The 22,539-nt window shown below is 55.3% G+C and overlaps 1 pseudogene; it reads left to right on the forward strand.

The window, feature by feature from the left end:
* The first annotated feature begins 483 nt into the window (after window positions 1-483).
* LOC134433911 (zinc finger and SCAN domain-containing protein 2-like) overlaps window positions 484-22,539 on the forward strand; it is a 289,196-nt pseudogene continuing 267,140 nt past the window's right edge.

Consider the following 22,539-nt stretch of genomic DNA (forward strand, 5'->3'; position numbering starts at 1 on the left):
GCACCCTTTGTTTTCTTCCCAGAACAGGATTTCCCATTCCCAAACCTTGATTGGATGGAGAAGGAGGCTGTGAGGAAGAGGAAGGACACCCAGATAGGTGAGGAGGAAGTCAGTTCCTATTTCCCCCTCTCTCCTGCTCCATCTCCCAGCCCAGCACAGCCCCTGGCTGCAGGACAACCCTGCTGCCAAAGCCATCCTGCCGGGGATGCACTGGGGGAATCTCCTTCCCCTTCCCTCTGGCATGGAGGCGAATCCCATCCTGTCCTTGTCCTTCCTTCCCCAGGGAAGGAACTGAGGATGGAGACCAGGGAGGAAAAATCTGCATGGCAGAACCTCGTGAAAGAGGCCGTTTTGAGTGATTCTAACGCACAGGAATCCAACAGGGAAGAAAAACCTCAGACATCCCCCATGAGGAGGGGCTCCAAACCCAGCCCAGGGTGCTCTGAAGAAGAAAGAGCCACCCTGAGCCAGGAAGGTGGGCAGAGCTTCAGCCAGAGTTCAGAGCTGGTGGTCCATGAGCAGCTTCATGATGGGGAGAAGCCCCACAAGTGCTTGGAGTGTGGGAAGAGCTTTAGGTGGAGCTCCCACCTGATCAGGCACCAGAGGATCCACACCAGGGAACGGCCCTACGAGTGTGGGGAGTGTGGGAAGGGCTTCAGCTACAGATCTGTCCTTGTGACCCACCAACGCATCCACACTGGGGAGAAGCCCTACGAGTGTCCCCAGTGTCAGAAGAGGTTTCCGAGCAGCTCCGGTCTCCTCCAGCACCAGCGGATTCACACAGATGAGAGGCCCTTCCTCTGCCCTGAGTGCGGAAAGGGCTTCAAGCACAACTCGGACCTCATCAAGCACCGGCGCATCCACACTGGGGAGAGGCCCTACCAATGCGCCACATGTGGGAAGAGGTTTCAGACCAGCTCCAGTCTCCTCCAGCATCAGCGGATTCACACAGATGAGAGGCCCTTCCACTGCCCTGAGTGCGGAAAGGGCTTCAAGCACAACTTCACCCTCATCATCCACCGACGCATCCACACAGGGGAGAGGCCCTACGAGTGTCCCCAGTGTGGGAAGAGCTTCACCACCAGCTCTCACTTGACCAGTCACCAACGGAGCCACCAGTAAGCGATCCCTGCAAATGCCACAAATGCAGGAACAGCTTCATCCACCACTCCAGCTTCATCCCCCATGGGAGAACCCACATTGGGAAGAACCCTGGTGATCCATGTTCCCCATGATCCATGCTGGGAAGACACCAGTCCCTTTCCCTGCCCCTACCAGTGTCATGATGTGGCATTGAAAAACATGAGGGTCTTGCCATGGCTGTGTTATTACATTCACTCCCACCTCAGAGAATTTCCAGGTGCAGAACAGGGACACTCTCTCTCTCTCTCCCTGAGAAGAAGGGTGTCCTTTCCAAACAGGGGAAATTGTGGCCAGGAAGACCCAGTGAGTTGTGTTTTAGTTTTCTCAGGAAATTGTTTCATTTATCCCTTCTGTTATCAAGATTGTTTCAGTTCTGTTTGTCCCTTAACTTGTTCCTGTTCCTAATAAATTGTTCTTATCCCAGCCCGGGATCTTTGCCTTTTGTGCTTTCCATGGGAGTCGGGAGGGCAGTGAGGGCAGCGTGGTTTTAGCGGGGGCAGGAAATTGGGGAATCCCATTCCTGAACCCCGGCGCCTGGAAACCGAGCACCCCAGCTGGTGCCAGCCCTGGTGGCCGTGAAAACAGCCTTGGGAACGGGTCCCTGGCTGGGGCTGTGGGAACCTCTTCCCTCTGGTGCCCAGGGACAGGAGTGGAGGGAACGGCTGCAGCTGAGACGGGGCAGGCTCCGGTTGGATGTCAGGAAAAGGTTTTTGCCCAGAGGCTGCTGGGGCCCTGCCCAGGCTCCCCAGGGAAGGGTCCCAGCTCCAGGGCTCTCTGAGCTGCAGCAGCGTTTGGACAGCGCTGCCAGGCCCAGGCTGGCATTGTTGGGGTGTCCTGTGCAGGGCCAGCAGTTGGACTGGAGGATCCTGATGGGTCCCTCCCAGCTCAGCCAATTCCGTGGTTCTGGGATCCCATGAGCCTGGGGATGGGTCTGCCAATGGTTGCCATGGCAACGGGCTGTGGCTGCAGGCCTGAGCTGGTGTCCATGGCAACCACCCCTGGCATGGGGTCTCCATGGAGCTGCCAAGGGACTGACCATAGCAACAGGGGGCTGGGGATGGTTGCCATGGAAACTGACCATAGCAACAGGGGGCTGAGGATGGTTGCCATGGAAACTGACCATAGCAACAGGGGTCTGGTGATGGTTGCCACGGAAACATCCCATAGCAACAGGGGTCTGGTGATGGTTGCCATGGAAACTGACCATAGCAACAGGGGTCTGGTGATGGTTGCCATGGAAACTGACCATAGCAACAGAGGGCTGGGAATGGTTGCCATGGAAACTGACCATAGCAACAGGGGTCTGGTGATGGTTGCCACGGAAACATCCCATAGCAACAGGGGTCTGGTGATGGTTGCCATGGAAACTGACCATAGCAACAGGGGTCTGGTGATGGTTGCCATGGAAACTGACCATAGCAACAGGGGGCTGGTGATCGTTTCCTGCTTAGGATCAGATTTGTCACAGGTCCTCAGAGGGGTTCCTTGGGGACCTTCCAAGAGTCTCCAGGCTATTCCAGAGCTGGAATGTCACAGGCACAGACAGGGGCTCCATGGAGACTTCCCAGGGCTTTCTGGGGATGGTAAAGAGCCCTGTGCTCAGAGGCAGTCACAGCCATTCCATGGTGACATCCCAGGGGACCTTGGGCTGCAAAGGCACCGATCTGTCACAGGGACTCATGGGGGTTCCATGGTGACATCCCAGGTGTCCCCAGGCTGCCAAAGGGCCAGGATGTCCCAGACACTCACAGGGATTCCTGTCATGGGCAGATATATTTATATAAATATATTTTCTCTATTATGGTAATGATTAGACAAAATTTCCTTAATCAGAAATATTCATGCCAGGATGCAAGAGACGTAAAATATATTATACAGAGCACTAGGAAATTATTTCAAAGCAACTGTATTAAGGAAAATCTGTAATTAAGCAGAGATTTATGTCACTCCCCCAGACCAATGACCATGGGCAATTCCCTTTGGCTCAGCCTGCAGCAGTGACCTTCAGGGTGTCCCCACCACTGGGAGGAATCCCCACACCCCTCAAGAAGGGAAATGTCAGGAGATGCTGCCATTAAAATTTGGGATGGGGCTTTTCTCATCTGAAGTGCTGCCCTGTCAGTCAGATGTGCCCAGGCTGGGCCAGCTCAGCAGCGCTGCACAAGCTCTCAGTGGTGTCACTTGGTTGTTCCTTTCTCTGGGGATTTTTCCAGCTCTTCCACAGCTTCAGCTCCCTCTGAGGATGTTGAACTTTGAGATGGAGGAGTCAGGCCGGTTTCAGCATTATTCACCCCCAAAGCAGTGTGACTGCCCTCCTTCATTGCTTACTGGGGGCTTTGCAAACAGGACCTTGCTGGAGTTGTTGGAGCCCATTGCAGGCAGAGCCTCCTGCTCCAGCAGGAGCTGCCTTTCCTGTGCCATCAGCAGGGCAGGTCCCACTGCAGGAAAAGCCCCAGGCCAGCCCCAGCACAGGGAAGGGCTCGGGCACAAGGGCAGAGTACCGTGCTGGGAGCTGTGCCAGGGAGAGCCTGAGGCACCAAAGGCACCTTGGCAGCAGCAGCTGCTTGCAGGCCATGGCCAGAAGCCTCCCTTGGCAGCCCAGCCTGGTGGCCACCACTGCAGAGCTGCTGCCTCAGGGCTCATTCCTGGCTGGGCTCTGAAAAGCCACTTCTGCCCCAGGAACCTGACTGGGAAGCCATTGGCCCCAGCACCTTGGGGACAAGATATTAATGACAAAACTCTTCATGCCAGCAGAGCCAAGGCAGGGGCAGAGGAAAGGGCAGAGCCAGGCCCAGGGGACAGGGCTACCATGGTGATGGCTTTGAGGTCACTGCCCCAGCAGCAGCCTGGCTGCCCTCAGCAGACATTCTGGCCAGAAGCTCTGGGAGGGCACCCAGCAAATCAGAGAACCCACAATGCAGGAATTCTGTCACTGGGCATGAGCGGGTTTCAATGGGAGAGGTTGCACAAAGCTCCTGCTCTTGGACAATTCCAGGGATGGGGAATACACTTCTCTGGAAAAACAGCTGCAGTTTCCTGCCACTTTCTTAATTGTAAAATATTTCCTCCTTCTAACAAATGTTATTTTGTCCCCATTCAGTTTAAAGATACTGACCCATTTTCTGTCACGGTAGGATTTAGGAGAAAATAACTAAAAATGCTATTTTTCCCTTTTCACAGACCTTGGAGAGGACTCAAAAATCTCCCAGAATGGGGTTTGGAGGCCTCATCACAAAACCAGCAGGGAGAGTCTGCGGCCTCTGTGGTCAGTGGTGTAGAGACTGAGGATTGAAAGGGAATAGCCTGGGAGGGATGGATGGGTGGTTTCAGAGAGGCTGGAGCTTTTCTTCATAGTAGGAATAAGACTGAAGAAGACCTAATAGCACCAAGTGCAGCTTGGGAGGTCCAGACTGAACACCAGCAGAAAGGAATTTCCCTGTCAGGGCAGGGCTGTGGTGCAGCATGTCCCCAGCAGGAGCCTGGAGCAGCCCCAGGCTTTGTGTGGGCAGGCAGAGGCAGGCAGGAGGCAGAGCTGTCAGCAAAGGAAGGGCCCAGCCAGGTGGGGCAGCCGGGGATATTGACAGCCTGCAGGGACAGAGGCGAAGGTTTGCTCAGCAGCAGAGACACCTTTCCCTTGCTTGTCCCCTGCTGTCATCACTGCCACCAGTGTTCTTCTCTACCTGGAACCTGGGGACATTTTCTCAGTCCTGTCTCTCAGATGGATCTATTTAAAGTATGAGAAACTTCAGTGTTTCACCCTCTTTTTGAGTCCCTGAGAAGGTTTTTGGAGCACACTTTGAGGGACTGAGTCTGATGCAAAGAGCACCAAAGCCCCAGAGGCTCATTAAAGTCCCTGTGCTGTGTCTGTGCTGCTGAGCTGGGCCGGGCTCCTGGCCCAGAGGCAGCTCCTGGCAAGGGCAGCGCTGCAGAGAGACAGCTCTGGCCAGGAGCAGCTCCTGTGCACAGCCCAGCAGGGCTGGGGCACTGCCAGGGCCCCTCAGGGACACCAGCAGGGCACAGACAGAGCTCACAGGGGCTCAGCACTGGCAGGGGCTGTGGGATGGCCCAGAGGGGGCTGTGTCACAGCAGCACCTCTGTGGCTGTGTCACAGAGGCTCAGAGCAGCTGGGATGTCAGCAAGGGGCTGTGTGACAGCACAGAGTGCGCTGTGTGAGGTCACAGATTGGGCTGTGACATCACAGAATTTGTTGTGTGAGGTCACTGAGCAGCTACAGCGTCATAGAGGGGACTTTGTGACATCACAGAACAGGCTGTGAGATCATGGCATGGCTGCATGACATCATAGAGCTGGCATTGAGGTCAAAGTATGTGCTGTGACCTTACAGAGTGTCAGTATGACATCACAGAGAGGGTTTTGTGACATCACTGAGGGGGGTTGTTACATCACAGAGCTGGCTGTGACATAATAGAGTGTGAGGCCATAGAGCAGATCCTGCCATCATAGAAGGTGGCTCTGTGACATCAGGGAGTGGGCTGTGACAACACTGGGTGGCTGTGTAACATCACAGAGCAGGCTGTGACATCACAGTAGAGATTGTGAAATCATAGAGTGACTTTCTGACATCACAGAGACTTCTGTGACATCACAGAGCAGCTGTATCACATCATAGCGTGGAGTCTCAGAGTTGGCTCTGGGATATCACAGGGGCAGTGTGACATCACAGGGGCTGTGTGACATCAAAGGGGCAGTGTGACATCACAGGGGCAGTGTGACATCACGGGGGTAGTGTGACATCATGGGGGTAGTGTGACATCACAGGGGCAGTGTGACATCACAGGGGCAGTGTGAGGTCACTGGGGAGGTCACTCTGCCCCAGCCCCCCTCACAGTTCCCCCCAGAGCAGTCCAACCCTGTTCGTGCACAGCAGGGTCCCCTGTCCCCCCGGGTCCCCCCGCCCCCAGCCCCACAGCCTCCCCCAGAGGATGTTCCACGAGATCGACCCCAGAGCCTGACACTGGGACGGGGGGCCGGGGCCCTGGGGTGGAATAGAGGGACAGGGACCCCCCGGCAGCGTCCCCGTGTCCCCCAGGGCCAGAGCCTGGGCCAGGGCTCCTTCACCCTGTTACCAACGAGGCCTTGAGAGCGCTGAAAAAATCCCCAGCAAGGGAGCAGCAAAAACCAGACTGAATATTAAGGGACAGCAGCACAAAGTTCCTTGGCAAGAGTCACTCTGCTGGTGACTGGACACTTCAGGCACAACAATGAAACAAAGCAACAACAAAACCAAACAGAATCCAAACAATCAAACCAGAAATTTACTGAGAACTGGGGCTTTCATTCCTAAGGAAAAGAACTGTCCTTCTTATCTAGGTGCCCATGGCCAGAATTGGGATTTCACCTCCAGTATTCCCTATTGTGACAGAGTGGAGGAGTTTCTTGGCTCAAGACATTTCCTGTGTGGGGAGTGTTGCAGTGTGTTGCAATTTCCTGTTTTAAACTTCCCAGCCCCTTCCCAGGTGTGGCAATATCTCTCTTCCCCTTCCCCCTCGCCCCCTGCGGGGCTGTCAATCAGCAACATTCCAGCAAGGTGGTTGCTCAGGTTCAAAAGATGCCCCTGTGCCCAGAGGTCATTGGTCTGTCTGGGTGTCATCGTTGCCTGAGACCCTGCCCCTTCCCCCTGGTTGGTGGCTCACCTGTCCCTTCCCTCCCCCTTTCCCCGGAGCCTAAAAAGTCACTCAGGCCATGCGGTCGGGATTCTGTTGGAGATGTTACCTAAGATTCAGACGTCTGTGACCATGGAATAAACTCTTGATATTAACCCTCCGGCAGAATCTGTCTCCTTTTCCTCCTCACCTTAGCCTGAAGCCTTCTCACCTGAGGCAAACTGAGTTTCTACAAGCCAGGACTTGTTTCGGTGCTCAGCTGCACCATCCAGCCAGCCAAAAGTGTCTCTGAGGTGAAACACCACAGTTGCCGCCTTTGGCCCAGGAGCAGGCGTCAGAGGAGCCCAGGCACAATCTACCTGGTAATATTGGATCTTATTCCAATAGGGGAGGAAGGGGCAGGTCCAGCCCTCCCCTGCCCTGGAACCCCAGCCCTGCCCTGCCCTGGAACCCCAATCCCCCCAGAGCCTCTATCCCAGCCCAGCAGTGGCTGCCAGTCCCTGGCACAGCACAGGCAATGCTCCACAGCCACCTCTGCAGCCCCCAGCCCAGCTCCTGAGGGACCAAATGAGCCCAAGGCCCACCTGGGGGAAGGGCCCAGGAAGACCAAGGGGTATTGAAGGCTGACCACAAGGCAAGCACACATCTTGACCCTACCTCCTCTTGGAATTTCCATCTGAACGCTACTGGAATCCAGGAGTTGGTACGTCTGTGTATGCTCCTCTGTATCCTTTTTGCCTCTCTCTCTTTCTGTCCTTTTCTTCTATTTTGTTCCTTTTGCAAATTTGAGAATTGTAAAATTCAAATAGCTCAGAGTTTGTGAAGTTGAAAGGGCCAAGTCATTGCTTTAAGAAGTGTTCTGTGTTGATTGAATGTCATATTAAATATTTTGCCAAAAATTCTCTGATTTTCTAAAGTTACCAGTAAAGACTGTTTTGTTCTTTTGAGCTCCTGAGGATCTCTTGTTAGTATTTCTCCAGGAAGTCCAATTCAGAATACAGAAACAATTGTAATTCCTTTTAAATATCTCCTTGACAGAGTTTTCTACTGGATGGAATTCAAGGCTTTTGTGCCCTGCTTGGCCCAACCCAGGCAGTGCTTTCCCAGCCACATTCCACACTCCATTTCCCAGCTGGAGCCGCTGGTGCCTCTGAGTTGTGCTGCCCCAGCCCCAGGGACGCTCTCCTTGTCTGCGCATTCCCCCACGGTCTCTGGGCAGGGATGGCCTCAGTGGGGGCTGCTGACATCCTCAGCAACTTGAAGGCTGCTGCTGAATTTTCCTGCTCCAGAGGCTTGTTCAGCCTTCAGCTCTTCAGTGCAGGAATTCAGTGTCCCAGGGCTCATTAACATTCAGAACAGCTAAACAAGCTAAGCTTCTCGAATAATTTGATTTCATTAATAATTTGTTCAAATCAAATGTGTGGTTAATTAGTCAGATTTCAGAAGCCAATTCAATGTGAATACCCTGAATTTAAAAAAACAGCAAGAAAATATTTTTTAGGTCCTGTAATTTTTTTTTTACTAGTAATTCATTGAAATGTGCAATCTCCAATTGACATTGAATCCAAGTACCTCCTCATGCAGTTTGACTGGGTATGAAAATCAGGACCTTTCATGGCTGACAATCAATCAGACTCTGTCCCTACCCCCACCCCACCATTTTCCCCATCCAAGGCTGGCACTCAGAGCAGCCTTGTGCAAATCTGAGCTCCCTCCAGCCCACACTGGACCTAGCCAACAGACCACAGCTGAACAGGATATAACTTAGTAAAAATTACTATATTAAAATAACAATCACACAATTACAAACTCTTCCCTGAACTATGTGCAATGTCCCAGCATGTCTGATGAGTCCACTGTTCACAACTGATTTGCATACTAAAATTAATTTTTGACTATTGTGGTTCTGTGATAGATATAAACACAATTAAGTTCTTGTATCAGGATTCTTGTCCTGGACTGAGGACAGAACAGCTCAAACAATTCCTGATTTGCAAATCTATCAGTGGTGGATGGAGAAGGGAGGTCAGGCTGCTCTTGGTGTTGAGGAAATGCTGAAAGCAGCCTGACTCATTTCATCTGCTCATGCCCTAGCTGATCTCCCCTCTTTCCCCTTCCACCCATTGGCTTTTGTCTCCCCCCAGCCCCCTGTGAAGAGCCTGGCTGTGTGTTCTCCATCCCCTCCTCGCTGGCACTGCCAGGCTGGGATGAGGAGCCCCTCAGCCTTCCCTGCTCCAGGCTGGACCAGCCCAACTCCCTCAGCCTCTGCCCACAGCCCAAGGGCTCCAGCCCCACCTTGGAGGCCCTTCCCAGACCCTGCTCCAGCTGCCAGACATCTTTCCTGCCCTGGGGAACCCAACCCAGGCCACAGTGACCTGGATAATCCCAGTCCTTGATGTCCTGGTCACACAGCCCTGGCCCCTTGTCCCCTGTCAGGCTCTGGGGTGGATCGTGTGGAACATCCTTTGGTGGAGGCTGTGGCTCCAGGTGGGCCAGGGGGATCCTGGGGGACAGGGACCCTGCTGGGCATGGACAGCATTGGACTTGTTGGGAGAAACTGTGAGGGGGAGCTGGGGCAGAGTGACCAACCCAGTGACCTGACAGAGCCCTGCTGGGATGTCACACAGCGCCTCTGTGATGTCACACAGCCCCTCTGCGAGGTCACAGCCTCCTCTGTGATGTCACAGCCCATTCTCCAATGTCACACAGCTGGTCTATGATGTCACACCAGAGTCTGTGATGTCATTGTCTGCACTGTGATGTCAGACCTCTGCCCTGTGATGTCAGAGCTGGATCTCTGATGTCACAGAGGCAGACTATGATGCCATGGCTGCTCGATGACCTCACATAACCCACTCTGTGATGTCATAGCCCACTCTGTGACCACATGGTACCAGATGATAAATTGTCTTCACCAGGTGAGCTCACACCTGGAGCTTGTTCTCCACAACCCCAGGCCTGTGGAAACCACACAATGCCCATTGTGTGAGAAGGGGAACTGGAAGTTCAGCAGCCTCGGTGTCCTGCCAGCTCAGCCAGGCCCACTGGAACACTGGGATCCACGACCACCAGGGACCACCAGGGAGACCCCCAGTACAGGAGAATGCCTGGGTAAAGGGGAGGGGAAATATATTAATGATTTCAGGGAAATGATTATCATATGTATTTTTAGTCCAGGACAATCAATGATTATGTATGCAAAATACAGAATATAAACAGAAACTTTCCTGTACTCAGCATGCACAGCTTTGGGAGGAGCTCTCCCCCTTGCATCCAGCTGAATAAAGAATGCTGCTTCTTAATGCTACATTGGGGTTAAGGAATTTTCTGTTTTACTAAATTTTTGGTAACACTCCCACTGCCAAGGAAAGCTCTGTCTGCTGCTGTTCACAAACAGAGAAGGGCTGGTGGCAGATGTGTGGCTCAGAGTCTGCCTGGGGCACAGTGACCATGAAATAATGAAGTGTTCAATGTTCTGTGAAAGAGGGAGGGGCAGCAACAAAAATTCTGCACTGGAAATAGGAAGGGCAGACTTTAGCCTGTTTAGGCTGCAGATTTGGGGAATACCAAATCAGGTACTGATTGCTTTAAGGGAAACAGCCCTTAACAACAAAGGGATCCAGGAAGAATGGACACATTTCAAGAAAGTAATCATAAGGGGGAAGAAGCAGCCTGTCCCAGTGTGGCAGAAGATGAGCTAGTGAGGAAAATGACTGGCCTGGCTGCCCATGGAGCTTTTCTGGAGACTCAGGGGTGGAAAAAGGACCAGCAACTCAGGAAGTCTTTAAGGGTGTTGCTGGGTCATACAGAAAGAAAAGCTGAGAGTTGAAAACTCTAATAAAACTTAACCTGGAGGGTTCAGCAAAAAGAATAAAAATGTTTTCATAAAAAAATAACAGCAAAAAGGAGGAATAGGAGAACCTCTACTCTTTATTGGTTGCAGTAAAGAATATAGTAACAAAAGATAAGGAAAAGGCTGAGCTACTTTACCCCTAGTTTGTTTCAATTTTCAATATTAGGAAAGGATATCCTCAGGACAAGTGTTCTCCTGAGCTGGTAGATGGGCACAGGGAGCAGAACAGCCCCTGGAATCCAGGAGGAAGCAGTGGGTGACCTGCTGAGCCACTCAGATGCTCAGAGGTGAATGGGATCAGACAGGATCCATCCTAGGGCAATGAGGGAGCTGTAGATGAGCTCCCCAGGCTGCGCTCCATCATTTACCATCAGTGCTGGCTCAGCAGGGAGTTCCCAGAGGACTGGAGGTGCCAGTGTGAGCCCATCCCCAAGAAGGGCTGGAAGGAGGATCTGGGGACCTCCAGGCCTGTCAGCCTGACCTGGGTGCCCAGCAAGGTTATGGAACAGATCATCCTGAGTGCCATCACAGGGCACCCCCAGCTGATGGGAACAAACTTTATGGCTGAGTGCAGAGGCCAAGACAAACCTGGGTGGTTTCCTGCCATCCCCCAGCCCTTGCTGGCCCCAGGGGCTGATGGCATTTGTGCTCCCTCAGGTTCATGTCCCACACCAACAGCATGGGGGTGCTCCCCCTGCTCTGTGCAATGCGAACAGGGGCTGCTGAGCCAGTGCTGCTGTGTCTGTGCCTGCAAGGATGGGGGACCTGTGTGAGCTGGGGGAGAGGCCAGGGCTGCAGAGGGGGGATGTTGTTGGCAGCTCCATGAGGACGCTCTGGGACGCTGCCCTGGGCTGTGCAGCGCACTGGGGATGGATCAGACCCTGCTCTGCTGCTCCTTCCCATCTGCCCCAGGGCCCTTGCAGAGCACCAGCTGTTGCTGCCCTCAGCTCCATGGCAACCCTGGGACAAAGCGGTGCCAGGGCTGTTCCAGGTACAATTGCAGTGACACTCGTTGGTGCCACCAGGTGCCATGGCAACGGCCACAGGGACCCGTTCCTTGGTTTGGTGCCATGGCAACCAATGCCCGGCCCCGTTGTGATGGTTGGTGGCCATGGAAAGCTGCCCTGGGCCCTTGCTCAGGGCTGGTGTCAGTGCCCAGAGCCAGAGGGGATCCCTTGCTGGGGGCTGTGCCATGGCCACCTGCCCTGTGCCGCGCTGGCCGCTCTGGCACCAGGAACCAGCAGCCACCGGCACTGCCAGGGCCAAAGGCCAGGTCAGCCAGACAGAAAGGGGCGGGGCTGGGCACTGTTTCCATGGCAACCGGCACTGGGGGGACACCTGGGTCACCTGGCCTGGCAGTTGCCATGGAAACCCCTGGCAGGGACTGAGGGCACAGCCCCTGGCACTGAGACACTGCTGGGCCGGGTGCTGAGCACAGGGCTGGGCACGCAGAGATGGTTTTGTTCTTGCTGAGCTGCAGCACAGCCAAGGCCTGTCCTGCCCCTCGTCCAGCCATGCTGGGGAGGGGCTGGGGCTGCGGGGGAGCTGGGCAGGGGACACAGCCAGGACAGGGGACCCCAACTGAGCCCGGGCACACCCCAGACCAGAGCACATCATGCTCAGGGTGTGAAGGGGGAAATTTTGGAGGGAGGGCTTTTGCCTTGCCAGGTAACACTTAGGCAAGAGGGGGCCCTGTGTCCCCAGTGGGCAGGGTCACTACCAAAGACACAGACACCAACTGAAGGAATTGTGTCATTTCTATCATGCACAGTTGCAAAGAATTACAAAAGGATAAGCTCAGCAATCCATCATAACTCATCATTACATTTTGATGACCAATCCCTTGGTGAAACACTGGAGGTGTTTGTGACAGACAAAGATTCTGGCTGACTTTCAAGGTACACCTTACAGACATCAGGAGTACTTTAGTGACACTGCTCTTCATTCTTTTTTCTCAATCCCATTGGAGTTAGGAACAAGAATTCTGTTGTGCCTGGAGCTGGCACTTTTTTAATTCCAGAATAATGCCCCCAGGCCCTTTGCTGTTCAGCTTTCCCATGCTGTCTGTGGCTAACAAGGCCTGGGGGGCCCTTTCCCCTCTGGCTGGAAGGGGCCGGGTCCCAGTCCCTGAGGGACACCCAGGCTCCTGGATGGAATTCCTGTGCAAGTCCCTCAGTGTCACAGCAGCCTTCACATGGAGCCCTGTGGATCAGAGCATTTTCCACAGGGGCCCGTGGGGCAAACAAGGAGATCTGGTCTGGCAGGATGTGTAAAACAGTATCCTGGCAGATCTACTTGTTCTCACACAGAATCCTTGGCTGCAGGGACACATTCCCATTGTTCCTGCCCAGGTTCCAGGACTCAGAGTTGTCTTTCCTAGGAGCTGCTCCTTCAGCTGCCTCGGAAGGGCCTTTTGGCCTCTGGACCCACAATCTGGCTCCATTATCAGGTCTGCTGCATCCAAACCCTTTATCTCCACAAACGGTGGTGACTGGAGGTGGATCTCCTTTTTTCAAAATTGTTCTTAATATTGCAAGATCAATAATTGTGCTACCCTGTCATGGGGTTGAATAATCCAATCCTGGTCACTATAGCTTAACAGAATTACTGTAATTTCTCCTTAATATTCTGCATCAATTCCTCCTGCCATGACAGGAACGCTTTGCAAGGCCAAGCTCCAAGGGAGCAGTTACCAAAGCAAAGTGTCCTGGAGGAATCTGAACTCCTGTTTCAGTACTGATAGCTCTCATTTGCTTTGAATTTCTCCTAATGAATTCCAATGCATGAAGGCCCAGCCCTGCAGCCTCTGGGCTGGCCCTGCCAGGGGCCATCACAGCCAGAACAATTTCCCAGGCAGCCCAAGTCTCACTGCCCATGGTTGGATTTGCAAATTGGGGGCAGCCGTGCACAGCCAGGGGGTTTCCATTTCCCCAGTGGGCCATTGTGAAGGGCATGGAGCACATCTGGGAGATGGGTTCTCCATGGGCAAAGGTTCCCATCTCCTCATTTTTCCAACTGCTCTTTTAACTACCCCTTCACCCGTGCAACCAATCCTGCAGCTTGTGCATAATCTGGTACATGAAAAACCCTGCAGGCTTAATCACTGTATTTTTCATAGGAACAGACAAAGCACTCTGCATCACAGTATCAGCAAACGCTGCAAAAATAGCCAATTTCCTCCCTTCCTCCTTTTTCATTGTATACAATCTCACAAAGTTGGCAACTGACATTAAGGTCCTGGCCAATCCTGTTCTGTAGGGTATTTAGTGTTACATCCTTGAGCAGCCAAAGATACCAAATTAGTATTGTCAGCACTATTTCACATTATTCTTATTTTATATGTACATATTGTTATAGAAATATAGATATAGATATGTAGATATAGACACATATATATATAAATCCATAAATATAAACATGAAGGTCTTATTATCCTATAAATATGTATATACTTATTTATTATATTATTATTTCACTTGCACAGGTGCATATGAGCTAAGATTAAAACCTTCTTCTGTTGATCCATGTGGGAGCATTCCAACAATAATTGTTCCTTCTGAAGGTGCTGTGTCCAATGGACTCTTAACAAATTCATCTTTGTCTGCCCAAACCCACAAGGTCTTTTCCTTTTCCATTTGCAATTTTTGGGTGCATTTGAAGCCATCCAGGGGTGCAGCTTCTTTTACCCGACTGCCCCACTGCCCACACAGGGCTCCAACCTCAGCCCATTCCAGAGCCAGGGAACTCCAGGGAAGGGCTTCCCAGCTGGGAATTTCTGATGGGACTGATTCCTCACATTTACATTGAACAAGTGACATTTTGTTGGGATCTGGCCAGACTGTGCCAGTTTTGTTTTACCAGTGGGCAAAGTCAGCACCAAAGACACAGACTCCAACTGAAGGAATCAGTGTCATTCACTGCAGCTCCAAGCAGCAAAGAATCACAAAAGGAGCAGCTCAGCAATGCACCCAACCATCCCCACCAAAGATTGCAGCAGTGATTAAGAAAGATCCAGCAGCATTTACCCTCAGCCTTTACCATCCCCCAGACGCACACAGCAGCTGGGGAAGCTGTCACAGCCAAGGGCTGCAGAGCCACTCCTGGGCACTGGCAATTCCTGCAGGCGCCTCCAGCCCCAGGAGAGGCTCCAACCCCGCTGGGAGAGGGCCCAGCTCTGACAGTGCTGAATGAACAAACTGACAGCACTGCTAGTGTGGCAACATCTGCTTTCATCCTCCTCTTGGGTCCCTCCCAAAGCCTGGCCAGGGCTCAAGGGGGAACCAAGGGAGCTGACTTTGACCATTCAGCCCCAAACAAGGCCAGATGTCAGATTTCATGGCCTTGTCTGGCTTCTAAATACACAAAGGTCAATACATGTCTCACTAATGAGTGGCTACATCTATTACAGGGCCTAATGACCATGCATATTTCATTAGGGAGCAGATACAAAGACAACCTTTGCTTGGAAGGTTCATCCAGAGGCCACCTTTGGCTCAGGGCCTGCTGTCCAGGCCTCACTCAGGTCTGGTGTCCAGGCCTTGGCACTTCAGGGACGCGGTTTAGTGCTGGGCTTGGCACTGCTGGGTGACTGGCTGCACTGGGTGAGCTCAGAGGGCTTTTCCAACAGAAAGGATTCTGTGATTCCATGATTATATCCACTGCATTCAGCTGGGGCTATTTTAGCAGCATTACTTTGCTCCAAAAGTTCCTTCTTGCCCAGCTCCTGTGGCCTGAGGCTTCAGCTCCTTCAGCTCCTGGTGCTGAGCTGCTCATGCTGAACGAGATGGCTCGGAGAGAAGAACACAGTCCATGCAATTCCTTCTGGGACACGGAGAGGGGAGGCTGTGCAAACAGGAGCATTGTTTGCTGTGGCCTCCTCTCTGCCCTTCACGCCTTTCACTGCTTTGAACCAGTCAAGAGCTTTCTCCAAGAGCGCAATGGAGCAGCTGCTCCTGCTCCCAGGCCTGGCTCTCTCCAGTCTCTGCCCTTGCCTGCTTCTGTCCCTCTTGCTGTGCCCTCTGTTGCCCCAGGGCTCGCTGGCTGCTGCCCAGGACTGTGGCACTGGCACAGATCCAGTGCTCCAGAGCCTCCTTTCTGTGCCCTTGCAGCTGCCTGGGCACAGCAGCCTTTTCCATCTGGAAGCTCCCCATGGACAGGGAGTGCCCAGCTCCGTTCCTTGCACAGCCTCCAGGAGCCCAGGGCTGCCATCTCCAGTCCCTGCTGGCACTGGGGGCTCCCAGGTGCCTCAGGCTGCTGTGACACCGCTGCACACGGGAGGGAACAGGGGCAGGGGCTGTGCCCAAAGTCAGCTCCATCAGCTGCTGCTGCTGCTGCTGTGGGGTCATTTGTGCAGCCCTGGCCCAGAGTCAGGGATCAGATCCTGCCAGTCTCTTCCAGCCCTGGCTGCTCAGAGTTTGGGCCTTGGAGCCTCAAGTGGCCAAAGGCAGCTGATGCTGGTCCCTCTGTGTGCCCGTGTTCAGCAGTGCTGCTCCATCAGTCTGTGCCCAGCAACGGGGAAAAGCCTCAGCCCTGCAGGGCCAGGAGCTGCCGGGCTCTGCCTGAGCAGCTCAGCCAGCAGGAAGGGAGCTGCTCCACACGGGAACCAGGAGCAAAGGACATTCCTTTTATAGGACATGTTTTTTATTGAAAGGAAAAAAAAGGAAGAAGGAAAAAAATAGGTTAATTGTAAAAGATAAGAATAAAATCCAAGTTTTAGTGAAAAAATATAACATAATGTTAGTGAAAAAACCAAAACATAAGTGCAAAGTTACATTCTTTGCATTAAGAAGTAAATGATCTTTTGAAAATAGAACTCAGTTATTTCCATTGTAAATGTGCTGATGGCATGGATCCATCTTACTGACCTCAGCAACCTCTTAAAAGATTTTGGGCTTTGTTTCCAACATTGGTATTTGAAACTGTGGTCAAAGCAAGAGGAAATTGCTTTGTGCCCTTCCAGCTCCAAGCAGGACTGGGAATGGAAACTCTGTCAAAGCCCAAATCCCTTAGAATATGAGCTTCCTTCTCAGCCTGGGAATGAGCTGCACATTCCTTTTGAAACTGTCAGGGATTTCAAAGAGAAACTAAGTCCCACTTACGGCTTTTTGCTCTGGTTTGGCAGTGCAGAAGGGCAATTCTCCATCCACCAGCTCCAGACTGCACTGCCTCAGGAGCACGGCCCACTCGCCAGCTTTGGCCCACTCATGGCACTGCTAGAGGAGGAACAAAGTGCAATTGCACAATTCCAGCCAGTCAAGAAGGAAGAATGGGACAGACAAAACATCCTGGGGAGATCCAGGTGTTCAGCCGGGACTGTGGAGAGTTTGGGTCCTTGCCAATTGGATGTGTGTCCCCAGCTGCAATCTCTGGGCCTGCAGCAGAGTCTCACTCACCTGCCAAAGCACAAAGCTCAGGCGCTGTGCTCACAATGGGCTCATCTGATGCAGAGCTGTCAGAGCAATGTGAGGGCAGAGCCAGCCCAGCTGGGCCCAGGGCTGAGCCCAGCAGAGCCCTGGCAGAGCCCAGAGCAGCCTCAGCACCCGCAGAGCCCGGCTGCAAGGAGAGAAACCAGAAAGTGCCCGTCAGCTGAGGGCTCCTGTGCCCTTGTGCCAAGGCCTGCGGTGCCCAGGCCATGCTGATTGTGCCCAGAGCTGTGCCCAGAGCTGCCCATCCCTGCTGCCTTTGGCAAAGAGCAGGAGGGCAGGACATGTGCCCAGCCTGCAGCCAGCCACGGCACATCCAGCCCTCAGCAGCTGCCCAGAGCAGGATGCTCCTGTGCTTGCTGCCAGCTCCCAAAAGCTCTGATCCCACCCTGCCAAGCACACAGGGACCCACCTCATGCCACCCATGGCTGCAAGAAAAGCTGCTCCCAAACCATGGCCCCAGCCTTCTCCAAGGGCACGGCCCATCCACGCCACAGCTGCTCCCCAGCACTTCCCCATCCACACTGGACCACCTGGAACGCTTCCTCTGGAAAAACAAACAACACATTATTGAAAAGAGATTAGATGCAAAAAGGGAAAACAAGGAAAAATGGAAAAACTCTTATCTCTGTCAGGGCCTTGAGGAAGGCCCAACTCCTACATGGTAGGGAAAAACCCAGCCATAGCTGAGGAAAGCCCACATTTTCTCTCTTCCCCCCTGCACTGCCCCCCAAAATCACGGTGATCCCAAAGCAAACAAGGGCTGCTTGTGGCCTCTGACAGCCCATTGCTCAGGGCTTGCCAGCGCCCCAGCCCCTCAGGGGCTGCCCCAGCCCAGCCAAGCTGCCCGGCAGCAGCGCTGCAGCCCCACAGCAGCTCCAGAGCAGCCCCATCCAGAGGCACCTGGGAGCCCTCAGCAAGGCAGCCAGCACCACACGGGCAGGAGGATACAGAGGGTGGTTCCTTCCTGGCACAGGGCTTGTGGCCATCTCCAGGCACCGCTCTGGCAGGGATCCCCGCAGCCCCGGGCCCTGCCCACCCGCTCTGGCGGCAGCACAAAGGCTTCAGCAGAACCACCACAGGACAAGGGGCTTCTGGCCATTTTCCCTTGACCACTGCACGCCTGGGCAGCTGGCTGAGCGCAAGCACCCTTTCCCCTCTTCGGGGCCTCACCACCCCTCAGCCGGCTGTGCTGCTGAGCACAAGCTTCCTTTTCACCCTTTCCTGCCTCTTGCCCTGCAGACCCTGGGCAGCAAAGAAAAGCTCCTGGCAGTCTGTGTATCATAACACATTCTAGAATTGAGTTATTTACAATAATCTATAATATATACAAATATATATATAATGACATATACTCTATATTATTTATTTACAATCTAGATAAAAAATGGAAAAGAAGAAAAGAAAAATCTTCAAGAAAAGGAAAATTACCCCTGGCTCAGGTTGCCCCAGCAAAGACAGCCTCCCAGATCAGCTCTCCTCCTCAGTTATCTGGCAGTGCAGCAGCCAAGCCCCGGCAGGCGAGGCCGACTCCGCCATGCCCTGCGCAGCTGATTGTGCAGCCTCCAGATGGTGGAATATCGCCCACGCTGTATTGCCCGGAGGACATGCAGTGTTTCAAGTGCCAGCTGTGACACAGCATTGCTCGTGTCCTCCGTCAGGGGTTCCAGGGCTGCAAGAGAGAGGAAGAGAGGCACGGTCAGAGCCGGATCTGCGGGGAGCCCAGGAGAGCACCCTGCAAGGGCCATCCCAGCCGGCTCTTGCCATGGCCAGGAGGGAGCAGGGAGCAAGGGGATCAGCCCAAAGCTGCTGTCCACCAATGGCCCACGTGCCCTGAAAGCTTCGCGTGCTCTGCCCATGGGAGCAGAGCCCTCCGCAGCCGGAGCAGGGCTTGCAGCTGCCCCGGCAGCCCCCGCTGTCAGCCCGCTGCCCTCACTCACCGGTGCAGATCAGCTGCAGCTCTTGCTGCTGCCCCCTCAGGCGCCGCCCAGCCATGCCTGTGAACACAGAGCCTGTCACGGCCCCAGCGGCACAGCTCCCTGCCAGCGGCACTGCCGGCGCTGTGGCCACACGGGCTGCTGGCCCGGCAGGGCTCAGCCCGGCCCTTGCCGCACGCTTCTGCTCCACGCCGCCCCATGGCATGGCTGGCGCTGCCAGGGCAGCAGGCGGGGCTGGGGCCGAGCTGCGGTGGGCCGGGGAGGGGAGGGGCAGCCCGGGCACGTGGCTCACCCATGAACCTGATGGCCGCCTCTCGCAGGGACTCCTGTGGGCTATCCAGGTAGGGCATGGCCCGGCGCAGGTGCTCGGCCGCTCGGCTCCTGTCCTCTGCCAGCTGCAGAGAGAGGCAGGAAGGAAGGGTTGGCGCGGGCTCAGCCCCTGGGCCGGGCGCTGCCTGCGCCCAGCCCCGGCCCTCCCTGCCCGCACAGCCCTGAGGCGCAGCCAGCAGCCGCTGGCCAAGGGCTCCCGAGGGGAAGGGGCAGAGGGCCGGCTGCTGCCCGGGGAGCCACGGTGCCGCCCTGCAGCCCCGCTGGGCCAGGGCTCCGTGGGCACCTGGCTCGGGCCCACGGGAGCCTGGAGAAGAGCCCGCGCGGCCTCTGGGTGCAGCACCGGGCCGGGGCACAGCTGCCAGCCCCGCACACTGAGCACCGCGCTCGGGGGGCTTCTCCGGCTGAGGCTGGGGCTTGCAGGCCATCCTTACCAGGAGCTCAGCGAACTTGGAGAGTTTCTCTTTCTTCACAGTTTTTTCAAGATCTTTCCTTTTCAGGAACTTGACCGCACAAAGGAGCGTTTCCCGAGAAGTCTGGAGAACAGCAGAGATGCGGAGATGGCCCCAGAGCCCAAGGCACAGGAGCCGCAGCCTGGAGGAGGCTGCGGTCCAACAGGCGCAGGGCAGGAGGCAGCCGAGCCCCCTGCCAGGGGGACAGCAGCAGCCCACGAGTCCTCACCTCTGCCACACGCAGATTCTCATTATGGCAATGGAAGAGCAGTGGCAGCAGGCTCTCACACACTTGTGTCATCAGGAGTGTTTTTCCTTCTTCTACAGCAGACATCAAGTTTTGAAAGACGGTCATGGAGAGCTGCTGCACCTGGCTGTCACCCTGTAGAACAGGAAGGCAGCAAGAGCTCTGCAGCAGCTGATTCTGGACCACATTGGCACAGGCCTGCATCTGCACAGGGCACCAAGTGTCCGGGCAGCAGCCAGTGGCCGTGGCTGGGGGCACAGAGCCTTACGTTGTCAAAGAGTGGCAGGAACACCTTAGCCAGCTGCAGGGCCATGGGGCTGGGTATTGGGGCACCGTTATCCAGGAACAGATAGTCCAGTAGCATGGTGGTCACCCTGACCTGCGGGAGCTCCACGAGCCCTTCAGTCAGGCCCCGCATTCTTTCGGCCTGCGTGGAAGGCAAGTTTGTGAAAGGCCACCCTGCTGCCGCAGGGCCCAGAGGCCAAAGGCCTGTCCTGAAGCACTGGGGCAGCTGAAGCGGGAGGCAGGAGAGCTGGGGGCAGCTGCCCCAGCGCACAAAGCCCAGGCAGGGCCAAGCGACTGCGTTGCCCAGCCCCACGCTGCCTGCACGGCTTCTGCCACTGCCCCCTTCTCACCAGTGGGGAATGGTCCCTGCGCGGGAGGAGGACCCTGAGCAGCTGGCTGCCAATGTCTGCACGCTCCCTCCGCAGCTGCCATGACAAGACATCCATGATGCTGTCCCTGCAGTCCCTCAAGTCCAGGCACTCGAGGACCTGCAAGGCACAGGGCAGTGACGGGGGAGCCGGCCGGCAGGAGCCCGGAGCCGCACAGGGCTGGGCCCAGGCAGCAGCGCAGGGCACGGGCACCGTCCCAGGCATCTGAGAGGGCAGAGAGCTGGGAGGCAGCTCAGCCAGGTCATGCTGGCCTTCAGGCTCACCTCCGCAAGGAATGCCAGGGCAGGGAAATCCCAGTATGGCATCTCTTCACTGAGCATGTCAAGGAGGCAGCATAAGATGCTTTTACACAAGGGCCTGGATGCATGGCACATCTCCCTGCAAGGCATAAAATGGCATTAAGATCCTGAGCCAGGGGGCAGGGGGGGGAAGCCTCTCCCAGCACTGACTCACATGGTTCTTGTCTTTCCCCACCACCCACTGCCAGGGGACCTGGGCCCTTTGAGGTGTGGCCGCTCCTGGGCACTCCCTTTCCCAGCCTTTTCCAGTCTGCTTGGCTGTCGCTCGTCCCTTTGGCCCCAGCCACGGGGACTGTGTGGGACAGGCCGGGCACAGGGCACAAATGCCAGGAGCAATGGGGAGAAGGGGGGTCTCACCCGGCCAGCAGAGCCACGGCAGAGTGGTGGGTATCGACGCAGAGCAGCGTGTCCCAGCCACACTTGCCTTCCATTGAAACCACCACCTGCTCACACTGGAGAAGGCAGAGCAGGGACTGCAGGGTCTGCACTGCAAACCTGTGGGCAGAGAGCAAAGCCCAGGTCACACTGGCAGCACTGGCTCCTTTGCAGGCCACATGGCAGGGACAGGAGGAGTGGGATGGAGCACCTGTTGGGGCTGGTGGCAAGGCCGTGCTCTTCCTGGCATTTCTTCCAGAAGGTATCCACCTCCTCTGGCATCTCTTCTGTGCTGAAGAACACTTGGAAGAGCAGATGCACAAACAGGTGGGGGAAATACAGCGTCACTACACGTGGGACACGGGGCTCCTGGAGGATCTTCCACATCACCACGGTTGCCTGCAATGGACAAAGCCCCACGAGACAGCGCTCAGTGCCCAGGTGTCTGTGTGGCAGGGCCCGAGCAGGGCAGGGAGAGACCCGGAGAGACCTTGGCAGGGGGAGCACGGGGCCTGGTGGGCCTGAAGCTGCCACTGGGGCAGGTTTCAGGCCAGCGCCTGAGGCAGGGAGATGCAGTGGGGGAAGGAGGAAGGAGAGCTGCTGGAGAGGCAGCCTTGGGGCCAGCAAAGGCCAGTGTCAGAAACTCACAGCAAGGCCAAAGACACCCGTTTCGTCCCCATCGGAGGTGCACGTGCTGCGCTCTGGCCAGTTCCCCAGCACATCCAGGAGTATCAGCTGCACTGGCTCTGCAGTCCTGGGCGAGCACAGGATGGTCTTCCACATGGTGATGGCAGCTCTGCAGGGTTAGAGCTCTGTCTCAGGGCGGGTCTCAGACACAGCACCGTGGCCTGGGCATCCCCAGGGGCCCGGGCTGACCACCGGCTCTGCCTCTGCCCACTGGCCCTTGCCAGCAGCAGCCAGGCAGCCCAGCCCTGTGGGGACAGAGCCCTGAGGGGCGTGAAAGGCAGCATGGCAGCAGGCTTGGGGGCTGACATGCCAGGGCTGGGAAAGGCAGCAGCCAGAGGGCCCTGGAACTCTCTGTTGGTCACACACCTGGGCCAGGCGGTACAGGGTGATGGGCTGGGGAGGCCTGAGCCCTCTGGGCAGGTGGGCCCATACCTGTCACAGGACGGGGCCACACGCAGGAGCGTCACCACTGCGTCATCCGGGTGTGCTCTGGTGAGAT

This window comes from Melospiza melodia, unplaced genomic scaffold, assembly GCF_035770615.1.
Source record: "Melospiza melodia melodia isolate bMelMel2 unplaced genomic scaffold, bMelMel2.pri scaffold_28, whole genome shotgun sequence".
In the NCBI taxonomy this organism is placed as follows: domain Eukaryota; kingdom Metazoa; phylum Chordata; class Aves; order Passeriformes; family Passerellidae; genus Melospiza; species Melospiza melodia.